This window comes from Cydia fagiglandana, chromosome 10 (genome assembly GCF_963556715.1).
Source record: "Cydia fagiglandana chromosome 10, ilCydFagi1.1, whole genome shotgun sequence".
NCBI lineage: Eukaryota > Metazoa > Arthropoda > Insecta > Lepidoptera > Tortricidae > Cydia > Cydia fagiglandana.
The window spans coordinates 19,133,750-19,146,339 of NC_085941.1; the positions used below are offsets into that span (position 1 = coordinate 19,133,750).

General features: G+C 38.2%; 1 long non-coding RNA gene across 1 annotated transcript in view; it reads left to right on the forward strand.

Moving 5' to 3' along the window:
* Positions 1-5,207: 5,207 nt before the first annotated feature.
* LOC134668017 (uncharacterized) overlaps positions 5,208-12,590 on the forward strand; it is a 153,373-nt gene continuing 145,990 nt past the window's right edge. Inside the window, exon 1 of the long non-coding RNA XR_010098710.1 lies at positions 5,208-5,256. This is a non-coding gene — a long non-coding RNA (uncharacterized LOC134668017). The remainder of the gene's footprint in view (positions 5,257-12,590) is intronic.

A 12,590-nucleotide genomic window follows, 5' to 3' on the forward strand; every position in this document is an offset into this window, starting at 1 on the left:
CCCACGACTCTTCTCTTTCCGCACAGACTCTACAATGTACAGACAATCAAAGTTTAACTAAGAATGTTGTCACTGATTTTTTTTTAGTTTTTACAATTACCTACTCGTATCACACTAGTAAAATCCCTTTCAACTATGAAACTAGCAGCTTAGAAATTTTATGTCACATAAAAACTTCATCCCAAAGGACGTACTTTAACGTCAAGCGCGGCGGATGTGTTAATATTTCACTTTATGAGGACATGAAACTTTCCAGCGATATTAAAGCCGTTGGAAGATCACTTGTTTGCTTGTGTTTTATATTGCGTAATATTTTATGAGGTATTAACGTTGCATTTCGCGGAAATTAAATGCATACGGGTGATGCAAACAACCATGTAGGGTCAAGGAGGGAACAGAGGCTCGGCAGGAAAAAGCCGGGTACAGTGGCTCACTCAACCTAATATCGACCTGAGAGAGGGTATTACAGCACTGTTCGAGCTGAGCCACTGTTTCCGCCTTGGTACTTTCGATGGTATTATGATGACATGGAGCTGATCTGCTGATGGAGGCAGAAGGTGGCCATGGGAACTCTGTGTTAAAACAACGCAAAGTAATTGTTTTGGGGTTGTTAGAATTGTCTCGATGAGTATTAGTTGCCCGTGGATAGAAAACTTATTTATCTGCCAAAAACTTATTTATTTATTAGAAACACAACATTTAACAGAGGAATTGAATAATTTTACGGTTTAGACTCACTTGTTAGGGTTCCGTACCCAAAGGGTAAAACGGGACCCTATTACTAAGACTTCGCTGTCCGTCCGTCCGTCCGTCCGTCCGTCCGTCCGTCCGTCTGTCACCAGGCTGTATCTCACGAACCGTGATAGCTAGACAGTTGAAATTTTCACAGATGATGTATTTCTGTTGCCGCTATAACAACAAATATTAAAAACAGAATAAAATAAAGATTTAAATGGGGCTCCCATACAACAAACGTGATTTTTGACCAAAGTTAAGCAACGTCGGGAGGGGTCAGTACTTGGATGGGTGACCGTTTTCTTTTTGCTTTTTTTTTGTTTTTTTTTTGCATTATGGTACGGAACCCTTCGTGCGCGAGTCCGACTCGCACTTGCCCGGTTTTTTTAGTCACTCGCGCGACATGACAAGCATGCATGCATGATGTTGATGGCGAGTGACTAAAAACAAGTGAGTCTAAACCTAAATTATTCAATGTTAGTACGAGTATGTCTCACAACAGTTTAAATTCGATTTAACACAGGTTTGTAAGCGGTTGCTAAGTTGTATGAATAAGACAAGTAAACAGTTTCATTATCACAGTATATATGTAAATATACAATACATAATTACATATACACGGTGTAACATGAGTAAACCGAATAATATTAACCACGCATTTCTGAGGGCAAAAGAAGTAAAAAATGTAAAATGATTTTAGGTCAAGTTCGCCAAAAAAAATTTTTTTTTATTTTGTTTTTTCAATTTTTTTAATGTATTTGTACATAAAAAATAAATGTTATTGGTAAACTTGTCACTTAAAATTGATATTTACATTTTTTTCGTAGAACTGACTTTTTGCAAAGTGTTATACTTGTCACTTTTTGACATCTATCAATAAGGATATTTGGACTACGTCCCATAGCAGCAACATCACCATCAAAAAGGCCTTTTACACTATGTAACAATAAAATCTTGTTTTTTTTAATTAATTTTAATATCTCTGAAACTAGGCGAGTTTCAAAGAAGTTTATAGAACATTTTTGTCTCCAAATGTGATCAGGAATACGCTGTTAAAATTATTCGGTTTACTCATGTTACACCGTGTATCATGACATAATATAGGTAGCTAGCTGACCAAAATCAATAGCAAACCACAGTCGCATAGCTCGGAAGGGTCGACATTGTATTCGATACATGTTTAGGGCGAAGGTAAGTATTTCTAATATCCGTATATATTGGCTGTCGGCATGCAGGCGATTGTTTATTCATTTATTTATTTAATCTTTATTGCACAAAATATAATAATAGTAATGTACAAATGGCGGACTTAATGCCTAATGGCATTCTCTACGAGTCAATCATCGGACCAAACAGAGACATGTAAAAATGGTGCAAGGAGAACAGAGGAATTTATTAGAACAATGGAAAACAACTGAACAACTAATAATTTAAAGATGGTTGTTTTAATCAAACCAAATATTCGCGAAGAAATCGCGACACGGAAATGGAGATGGATAGGACATACTATTCGAAGAGGGGAAACTAATAACGCAAACATTGCTTTCGATTGGAAACCGCCGGACGGATAGCTCGGGCGCCCTGTACACTCTTGGCAGCGGTCCGTCACAAATGAACTACGAGCGGTCGGGTTGAGCTGGAGCGAGGCCAGAGCGGTCGCTGAAGATAGGAAGGCGTGGCGCGAGCTTGTGAAGCCCCTTTGCACCTCTGGGGTGCCGTAGGACAACCACAACAACAAATATTAGCGAGTCGAGTGAACCAGTGTACCGTTTTTGACTTGATTCGTAAGCAAACCTTGCTAGAGTTAGACCAATAAAAGTCTGCAACGATTTTAATATCAGATGCAGCGCAAGTGTTATTTATACGTCACAATTTCATAGACGTTTGACGGTTAAGTAAAATAACTCGTTGCAAAATCGTTGCAGACTTTTCTTGGTTCAACTCGATCGCTTCACCCCACATTTAAAGGTGACAGTCCATTTCCAAGGACAGCTGCATTACTGTTCATTTTACTATGGAAATTGACAGTGACAGCCATGCATTCAATACTGGTAGTGCAGCTGCAGTTAGAAATGGAATGTTACCATAAGTTTTAAGGATGTAAACGGATTTTGACTTTATCATGGAAATTATATTTTAAAAAGCGACAACTCGTGATCAATTCAGTAGGTAACTAATTTACAGCATGCACAAATGAGTCGCTTAAATACAAACTCGGGTAAATCCATCTATCAGATTATGCGATTTGCTATCAAGAAAAGGCAACAGGGTAAATATTTGCTGAGAGGGTCGAATTGATTTACCCGATTTTGAAGTTAAGACACAAATATGCGGCATTTTAAATCTCAACACATACCTACCATACTAATCGTTCCTACCCTACCCTGACTTTGACGGAAGTATAAAACATGATGATATCTTCCAATGTCTTGAGCAAATGCTCAAAACATATTTACAAGGAAATCGTGTTTGTTTTATAATTTTCCCTCGAGCGACCTTCTCTTCAGGAAATATTTGAGCTATCCTAAGCACATACGGTTCTGGACAAACACATGACCTCCCACTTCACGTGACATGAGTGCCAAAATGAAGTCATAAAAAGATTTGCCTGATCCCATTTTTTGTACTTTTGGTATGTTTCAACACTGATACCAATTATACCTACATATTTCAATTCAATATTAATTGATTGAGGAATTAATACAAATTACTCAGATTTAAAATATTAAGCATTTTTTGCCATACCTTTGTACTACTGACTGACTCGTCTTTACCTATATAAAAATACCAACAGGTTTTTTATTTTAACATTTAAAAATACCTACTCGTAATTAGTAGTAGTAGTAAAACACTTTATTGTACAAAAATAAAAACAAAACAGGAAAAATAACATTCGTCATTAGTACAAAGACGAACCTATCCGCCCTTTAAGGGATTATGAGTGTAAATAACACAAATTTTAGAATTTTTCCATAAAACGACAACAGTTTTCTGAAATCTTGACGTTAACGGACAAAAAACATCAATTTTTATTTACCTACCAAACTCATTTAAACACCCAATTATTTTTTCATCTTTGCCTTAATATTATGATGAAAAACATTTGAACGCAATTAACGGCGCGATTCGGGAAATGAATTAGAGATTAATTAGGTACGATATAGTAAAGATATGTGACGTCCCACTGTTAAAGGTACCTTATGGTGGTTGGCGCTTACGCTATTATTAATGCCGCTCCATTATTATTGCGGCGCTATGCGAAGGTACCTTTTTCCGTGGAACGTCACATATCTTCACTATTTCATATCTAGTGAATCTCTAATTCATTTCCCGAATCGCGGCGCCAGCCGCCATAAGGCACCTTTTGCAGTGGAACGTCACATATCTTTACTATTTCATATCTAGTGACTCTAGTGAGTCTCTAATTCATTTCCCGAATCGAGCCGCAACACGAAAGTATAAAAACGTATGAAAAATATCTAATTCCCGACTGAGCTCCATTTTCGGAGGATCATTTCATTGGATATCCAATCCCGCTGTATTGTTGTGAAAAATGGTTGAACCTTTTTTTATAATTTAATAACAAGTGAACATTAACATGAAACTCCGGGTTATTTGTTGTTTTTTTAATTCAGTTTTTGTATTTGAGTTTCTGTCGAAAAAAAAACAGTTTTTAGATTCATATTCTATAAAGATTTCATAGTCAGAACTTTGCTACATCCGAACAGAGTTCACGTTTGATCTACAATCATAATATTTCGTCAATAAAACTAGTCATTGTTTAGTAACTCGCCACACTAAACTAAAAATGAATTCTATACACCTATACACAAAATTCATTTTAGCATAAGATGGCTAGTTATTGAAGGGTGGCCAGTTATTAGCCGGTGGCCAGTAGTTGACGATTTATCCTACCTATTTTTTGTAAATAACTACATGATGTAATACATACATTGAATATACTGAACAATCTTATAGAAAAGTAGAGAGGCCTATAATATTCTCTCCGGGCGGGTGTTGCCCCTGAGGATCGAATTGAATCCAGTCCACTGTGAATTGTTTAGAAGTAGTATTTACTGACGTTCGGAACTCCGTAAGCGCGATGTAGAACGTGCTAACGCCATCTGTTAGCATCTAGTGGCACGACGTTGCCAATTACACACGAGACGCCACAATCTTATTAAAGGCATTATAGCCATGTCACAAGATCGGTGACCTCACGAGATAATCCAAGCAATATGGAATGGAGCCCTTAAGAGAAATATTAATAGAAACACGCTTCGCTGATCACAAAAGGGCAATTAGCAAACGCTCGAGATATTAATTGATCGAAAGATAAGAAAAACGAAACGTTAAGATAAAACCGGCCAGATGCGAGTCGGTCTCGCCCACCGAGGGTTCCGTACTTTTTAATATTTGTTGTTATAGCGGCAACAGAAATACATCATATGTGAAAATTTGAACTATTACGGTTCATGAGATACAGCCTGGTGACAGACAGACGAACAGACGGACAGTGGAGTCTCAGTAATAGGGTCCTGTTCTTACCCTTTGGGTATGAAACCCTGATAATACAATTCTCAACGAAAATAATTCAGGAGTTTACAAAGTTCAAAGAATGGCAGTGTTGAAACTGCCACTGTTGCCAGTGTTGAAACTGGGCAGGAAATTGAGAAGGAAATAAAGAGAACAGAATATAAAGAATTTAAGAAGAAAGTAGCACAGGACCATTTGTACGAGTCTTTAGAGATAGTCCTAAAGGCGAAAAGCAGCTGTACCGCCTAGCCAAAGCGAGAGAAAGAAGTTGTGAAAGTTGATGCAGGTAAGGTAATTACAAAAGATGAAGCGATAAAAAACGTTGCAAAGTCTAGTAGTAGATTTGTTTACTTTTATTTAAATACCTAAAGATACAGAGTATAACTTTATTGTTTTTATGTAAGTACAATGTTTTACGCCACATATGTATTTTCTATATAATTTTCTAAAAGGGTTCTGTCGTAGTAAATGCCACATAAGTTTCTTTCACTGATGAGGATGTATTCCTAAGGGAAGAAGGCGGAAACCCTTTGTGAAGATTACTTTGCTTTGCCGCGCCATTTGAGAAGAAAATTGAGCCCTCTAATAAGGAAACTGACGGGTGTAGCTCGGAAATATTTATGGTGAGAATATTGGGTAGCAACTAAAGAAACGTGTAACATTTATGTACCTATAGTTTCCTGTTCATAGTCTTAATATCTGAGACCGAGCGAAGCTTGGAAAACACAAAAAAACTCAAAAATGTGCATTTTTCCAAAGATTGAGCCGTTTGAGCCGTTTCCGAGATTCCCGAAATATATACCTATATAAATATTTAAATCCAACTTCGAGAAAGAGGTCAACCGCCGAATCCAACTCGGTTGGGCAGCGTTCGGGAAACAACGTAATGTCTTTTCATCCGACATACCTCAATGCCTCAAGAAGAAAGTCTTTAATACATGTGTGTTACCAGTGATGACTTACGGCTCCGAAACGTGGTCATTCACTATCGGCCTTATCTCAAAACTCAAAGTCGCTCAACGAGCTATGGAGAGGGCTATGCTCGGAGTTTCTCTGCGTGATCGAATCAGAAATGAGGAGATCCGTAGACGAACTACTTAAAGTCACCGACATAGCCCACCGGATTAGCAAGCTGAAGTGGCAATGGGCAGGCCACATTGCACGGAGAGAAGATGGCCGATGGGGCCGAAAAGTGCTCGAGTGGAGACCACGGACTAGCAAGCGCAGCGTAGGACGTCCACCCACAAGATGGACAGACGACCTTGTTAAGGCCGCCGGAAGACGATGGATGCGGGTCGCTTCCAACCGGTACGAATGGAGGTCCAAGGGGGAGGCCTATGTTCAGCAGTGGACGTCGTATGGCTAAGATGATGATGATGATGATGATGATCAATAAATACTACCGTACCGTAGCGTACTACCGTACAAAAATATGGAGAGGGGGGTCAGTTATCTATGCACAGCTTATTTTAGGCACTAAAAGGGTTAAGGACAACCTACACACGACGATAAATTAAATCGGCGACGCGTCGAGGCCTAAATCATGGGGCGCGGAAATGAGGCCGTAACTTGGAGGTCCTGTATTTATGGACCTTTGTTTCCTAATGTTGTGGAATCCCTTTAAATTACTGAATTTAGACGCTTTGTTTCGTTTAAATATGGTTGTGTTATCTGAATTATGGAACCAAAGTAAAAGCATCTTTCATAATAATATTAGCCATTTCTCGCGATTTCGTACGTAAAGTGAAAACATTCAGTCCCATTTATTAGGCTTAATTTAAAGTGGTGCTCGAATTAAGACTGCACCAGTATTACTGCTGCAGTATATTCTAGCGCGACAGTACTGCCGACTGCATTGCATCTATTTTGACATAAAGTGACATTCCATTTCCAACTGCAGCTGCAATACTATTCATTTTCTATGGAAATTGACAATGACAGCGACGCGTTTCCATAGTAAAATGAACAGTATTGCAGCTGCAGTTGGAAATGGAATGTCACTCATATGCGGCAGTAGTCGCGCTGCAATACTGCGGCAGTCGACTGCATCACTGCAGGAAACGTCAAAAAGTTAATTTATCGAGAAATTTACGTTACGATTCCTGCAGTAATGTTGTGATGCAAAACTGCTTCAGTCGACTTCTGTAGGGTCATTTCATTTATCTCAAGTGGATGGTAACGTTGCGTGGTCTCGGTACTGCAGTTAATATAATACAAATCAACTTCATACAGCCAAGCCTCAGACAGAATCCTTAGTATGTGTAGTGTAGTGTAGTAGTTTAGTGTAAATTTCATTCGATATCGTCACGCTAGTCGCTTCGTTCGCGTTTGCGTTATGATGTCTATTTTTGTATGGGATTTTTAAAACACGCCAAGCTGGACGTGTTGGAAACTCAAATCCTATACAAAAAATGATACTTAAGACGAAACAGGAGCTGAGTTTTAAATATTTTAGGTAAATATATCCGTCTCGCTAACGGAAGCGGCACCTAAAAGTAGTGTGATAAGCACAAGGCGAAAAATCCTGCGTAAATATCTCAAAAATCGAGGTTTCGTACTCCTCTGTTTTCTCCTCCAAAACTTAACCAATCGTAACCAAATTTGGAAATCTAAATGATTATGAAATTATGTGTCGGACCGTTTTGCTTTTTTGGCTAATTGATATCAGTTTTGAATGCCACGCGGGCCACGCCTCTCATTGCGGCATAGTCAATTAGGCCATTTTGGCCATTTTTGAAAGGCTCTAGCGCCTTAAAAAACAAAAATATCAAAAAAAGCAAAACGGTCCGACACAGATATTAACAATATTAATCTGTGTTGAAAAAATTCTATGTTACATCCCTTAGTGCAAGCGGGATGTATAGAAAGTAATTTACGCAGACGCGAGCGTATCTGTCAATGTACTGTCAAAACTGGTGGTAGCCGTACATTTAAATAGTTTAGTATATAACCTATAGTTTTCCTATAAGTAGATAGTCCTAGTTGCATGTCTCTAATATAATTGTGTGACTAGGACCCCCAGAATTAAAGGTTAGAGCCGGAATTCCAGGCTCGCGTGACATGATTTAATAAGGCCCGACCTTCGATCTTTACGGGCCTTGTTAAAATTTACTGGAATTATAGCCATGGCGTGGATTTTGGTTGGTTCTGTTCGTTTGTCTTTATTTCGTGATTACATTGGATATTAGCTTAAATCGGCATTTGATTTTGAATAAGTCAAACATAGAGGCTTCTGGTGACCAGAGGGCTTTCCAAAATTTTGCCCAAAGGATCAGCATTGCCATCTAGCGTTGCACTGCGGCGAGCCTTCTGAGAACCCTACTGAGCTACTACGACTTAGGTCACACACAAAACTCACCAAAATTTATGTTAAATAATATATTTTATAGAGAAATGAGTAAGCTTAAATGCTCACTCTATACTTCAGTTTCCTGAGTTTTCACAAATCTACCTATACAATTTCGGTTTGTTGTGTGCCATTTTTTACCAACTTCAGAAATGGTGGAGGTTTGACGTTAAATTTATTTTTGTTGCAGGTGAGTATCATACGGGTGCCTACAGCGTGGTGAAAAGGTGATGAAAAGTGATGCAGTGAGTCTTACATTTACAATCCAATATCGTACATACGCGTATCATCATAGCCTTCAGGGGCAAAAACGTATAATAAATATTGACTCAAGTACAAACAATATCAATTAAGAATGTTAAGTCCTTTAAATATTATCTATTAGAACACCTCTCTGAAATCTGACACACTTGACACAGACTCTAGATGCTCTGACAATAATTAAAATGACATCATTCAACAATTCAAATTATAACTAAATGATATCCTTCAGATATCAGTTTGATGTCAATATATACGTTCGTTTTGGCCTCCTTCTCGAATACTTAAGGGGCCCACTGATTACCAGTCCGCCAGAAGATATCGGACTGTCAGTTAGAAGTTTGACACAAAATTTGACAGCTCCGAACAACTGACAGGCTATTCATGAAAAAAATTTAGTGTTGCCTACTTCACTTTGCTGTACATTGCTACTGACATGCTTTGCTTTACAGACTTTAATTATTATTACATTTTTTTTCATGATGCGTTTTCTTGTGGACCTTCCTTCTTCGCTTAAAAGCTCTTTAATGTTCTGTAGGCCACTTAACGTTTTATTACGAGAACCGTTAACCCACAAACACTCATTAGTTTTAATGACCCATTAAGATACCCTTAATTCGACAACGTCAAAAATGCTGGACATAAAGTTTGACCCTCTTTTTGCGTTTTTTGCTAACCAGAATCATACTTTTAATACTCCTGCTAACCAGAAACGTAATCATACTAAAGAGGCCCACTGATTACCAGTTTGCCGGACGATAAAGGTATTCCTATGACAGTTTTAAAAGTTTTTCATCTATTTACTGTGAAAAGGCGAAAACTACGTTTAATTAAAATAAGTCTAACTTAACTCCATTCGACGTTCGCTCCTACATCTAAGACGTGTAACTTATCTTAGACCAGAACTAGGGTCAAAAGAGCTCATTGAAAGACTGCAAAGAAGTTCATTTAGCGTAATGAATCTTCAGCAAATACGAACATGAACTAAACTAGGTATTTTCAACCTTATCCCTTAAGCGTTAAAGCTCAAAACGCCGTTTTCTAAATCTAATAACGATGCAGCAAGCTAGACACGTAGTACGAACTCAGCAATTTAAATCGTATAGTGATGTTGATAAGGTAGATTTTAGATTGAACGAAGGTTAGCATAAAAAAGGTAGATAATGAAAAGAAAAATGCGAGTTCCAATTATGAAGGTTGTGATTTGCCGGAGAAGTTTTTCATCGTTAATTTTATTGTCAGTTTGTTGAGATTCTCTCGATTTTGCTTCGATTATTTTGCTTTAGCAAAATTTTGATTGATATAAAACGCTCATACAGCCAAATGTATGTATGTGATGTAGTAGACCAAGACCAAGTCTGCGACGATTTTGATAGTGTATGCACTGCAAGTGTTATTCGTAATTACATAGAAGTTGAATACTTGGACTTACAGTCCTGTGGATAAAATGCAACTTTCGCGTCCGTTTTTGAAGAATAAAGTGAGGCTTTGCTGTAAGGTAGTGTGGTGAAAATTATATTGTTATTCCAGGTGACTAAGTCAAGTTACCTACATTTTGTACCTTTTCTACTATTTTGTACCGGTCAATTTGCTCCTGTCAAGCGCATGCATTTCACTTTTGGAAATGCCAGAAAATCGTAAGTCAAGGAGCCCCGCGGGAGGCGCCTTTAACAAGGTGATACCAGACTTATCGTAAAAGATCTTATGTTTAATACATTTCTGACGATAAATGCCGTTTTCGGGTACAATTATATTTATTTTAGACAAGCGACCCGCCCGGCTTCGCACGGGTTACAGAAAACGATAACGAATTATACATTTAAACCTTCCTTAATAAACACTTTATTGATACGTGAAAAGTGCATGAAAATGCGTTAAGTAGTTTTCGAGTTTATCGCGAACATAAAACACATAATAAACAGACAGTCGAGGTGGAGGATTCTGTTTTATAAGCGTCTTTTATTAGCTTTTTGCATCAATTGGTCACCAGCCAGTCTCACTATTTCGTCAGTCCATCGCGCTTTCGGTTTGCCTTGTTTTAATTAATTAAGAAAATGTCAGCAATATTCATCGCTCTATTTTCACAGCGTATTTGCGTAGCTCATACAATATTTACGTAAGCTCAGGTGAGTGTATCCGCCATTTTCCGAAATAACGAAAAACGCTATTGTGTACCGCAATCCATTTGAAATTCAAACAGGATGGTAATATTTCCATCGTCGGTTACTTTGCGGATCGACGGGAAAAGGCTGGGACAGAGACTAGTTAGTTATAGACAGTCTCACTATAAAGGATGACTCACGCTAGACCGGGCCGTGCCTGGGCCGACGCCGACGCGTCCGCGGCTGATCGGTGATCACAATCCATAGATAACGAAGCATCGGAAGCTCGGGCCCGGCTCCGGCTCGGTCTAGCGTGATTCATCCTTCAGGCACGTAAGGTAGAGTACTAATCCTACAGGCACGTAAGGTAGATTAGAAGTACTAGTGCTCGATGCTGCACTAGTATTCGACATGGGCACTTTATGTAAGATTATTCTGTATTCAAATTTAATCCTTGTCACTTTGACATAAAGTGCCCATGTCGAATACTAGTGCAGCGTCGAGCACTAGTAGGTGCTTCTACCTTATCTAGAATGACCCGCGAAGTGTGCGAAATCCATAAGTCAGAGTCTAGAGAAACTAATAAGTATCCTAATCGCTTACTTTTGTTATGTTCATAGAAAACACGGCCGGTCTTCCTGAACTTTTCTGACCTAATTTTAATTTTTAACAAGCAGAAACGTCTGCGAACGATGCTATTAAGCTTAGAATAAATTTAAAAGTGGAAAAAAGTGGAAGTGAGTTCAAGTCTCACCCGAGACAGTAATTTTTCCACTTTTAAATTTATTTCTGACCCATTTTGTAAATTAATAAACTTAAACCCTTAACTTGATTCAATCCCACTCACCTAATAAATAGGACTATCAAGATTCAGATTAGCATTTGGTTCTCGGTCCGCAAATCGAGATATCGTGTCATCGAGGCCTCCAATCAATCGAGGCTGGCAAGCCCCGATTTACCCAATTTATCTAACATCCGAGGAACAACCTTAGTCCGATGAATCCACAGTGAATTTATTGGATTGGGGCTTAATGTAATGATTAGACAGAACACGGTAAATTGATTGACTTGATTGGTTGAAACCTGTTGAATTTTGAGTAGTTTCACTATTAATTTGGTTAAGTACTGCTGTTATATTTAGCGTCGAAGTTTCTAGTATAATAATTATTTCACTTAAATACCTACTAAATGATGATTTTTTTTTATTAAATTATCTTAAATGCACAGTTTTGGGCGAGATTAGCGGCGCGATCCGGGAAATGAATAAGATATTCACTAGATATGAAATAGTAAGGATATGTGACGTTCCACGGCAAAAGGTACTCTAGTTCATTTCCCAAATCGCGCCGTATATCGGAAGCTTACCGCATGCGAATTTCTACAGGAATGTATGAATTTGTTTATACGCCTTATTCGCCTTAGTTCAAACCCTACCCGACGCGGTAAATTTTTCCTTAAAATTAAAATAATGTAGGTAGTATGGTTTGCAGGCGTATGTGTTTGATAAAAATAAAATTAGGTACTTACTGCATGTAACAAGCTGTTAACTATTGTCCACGGGATAACTTTTTTTACAATCTGTACGACCCAAATCCTATTTCGTAACACAA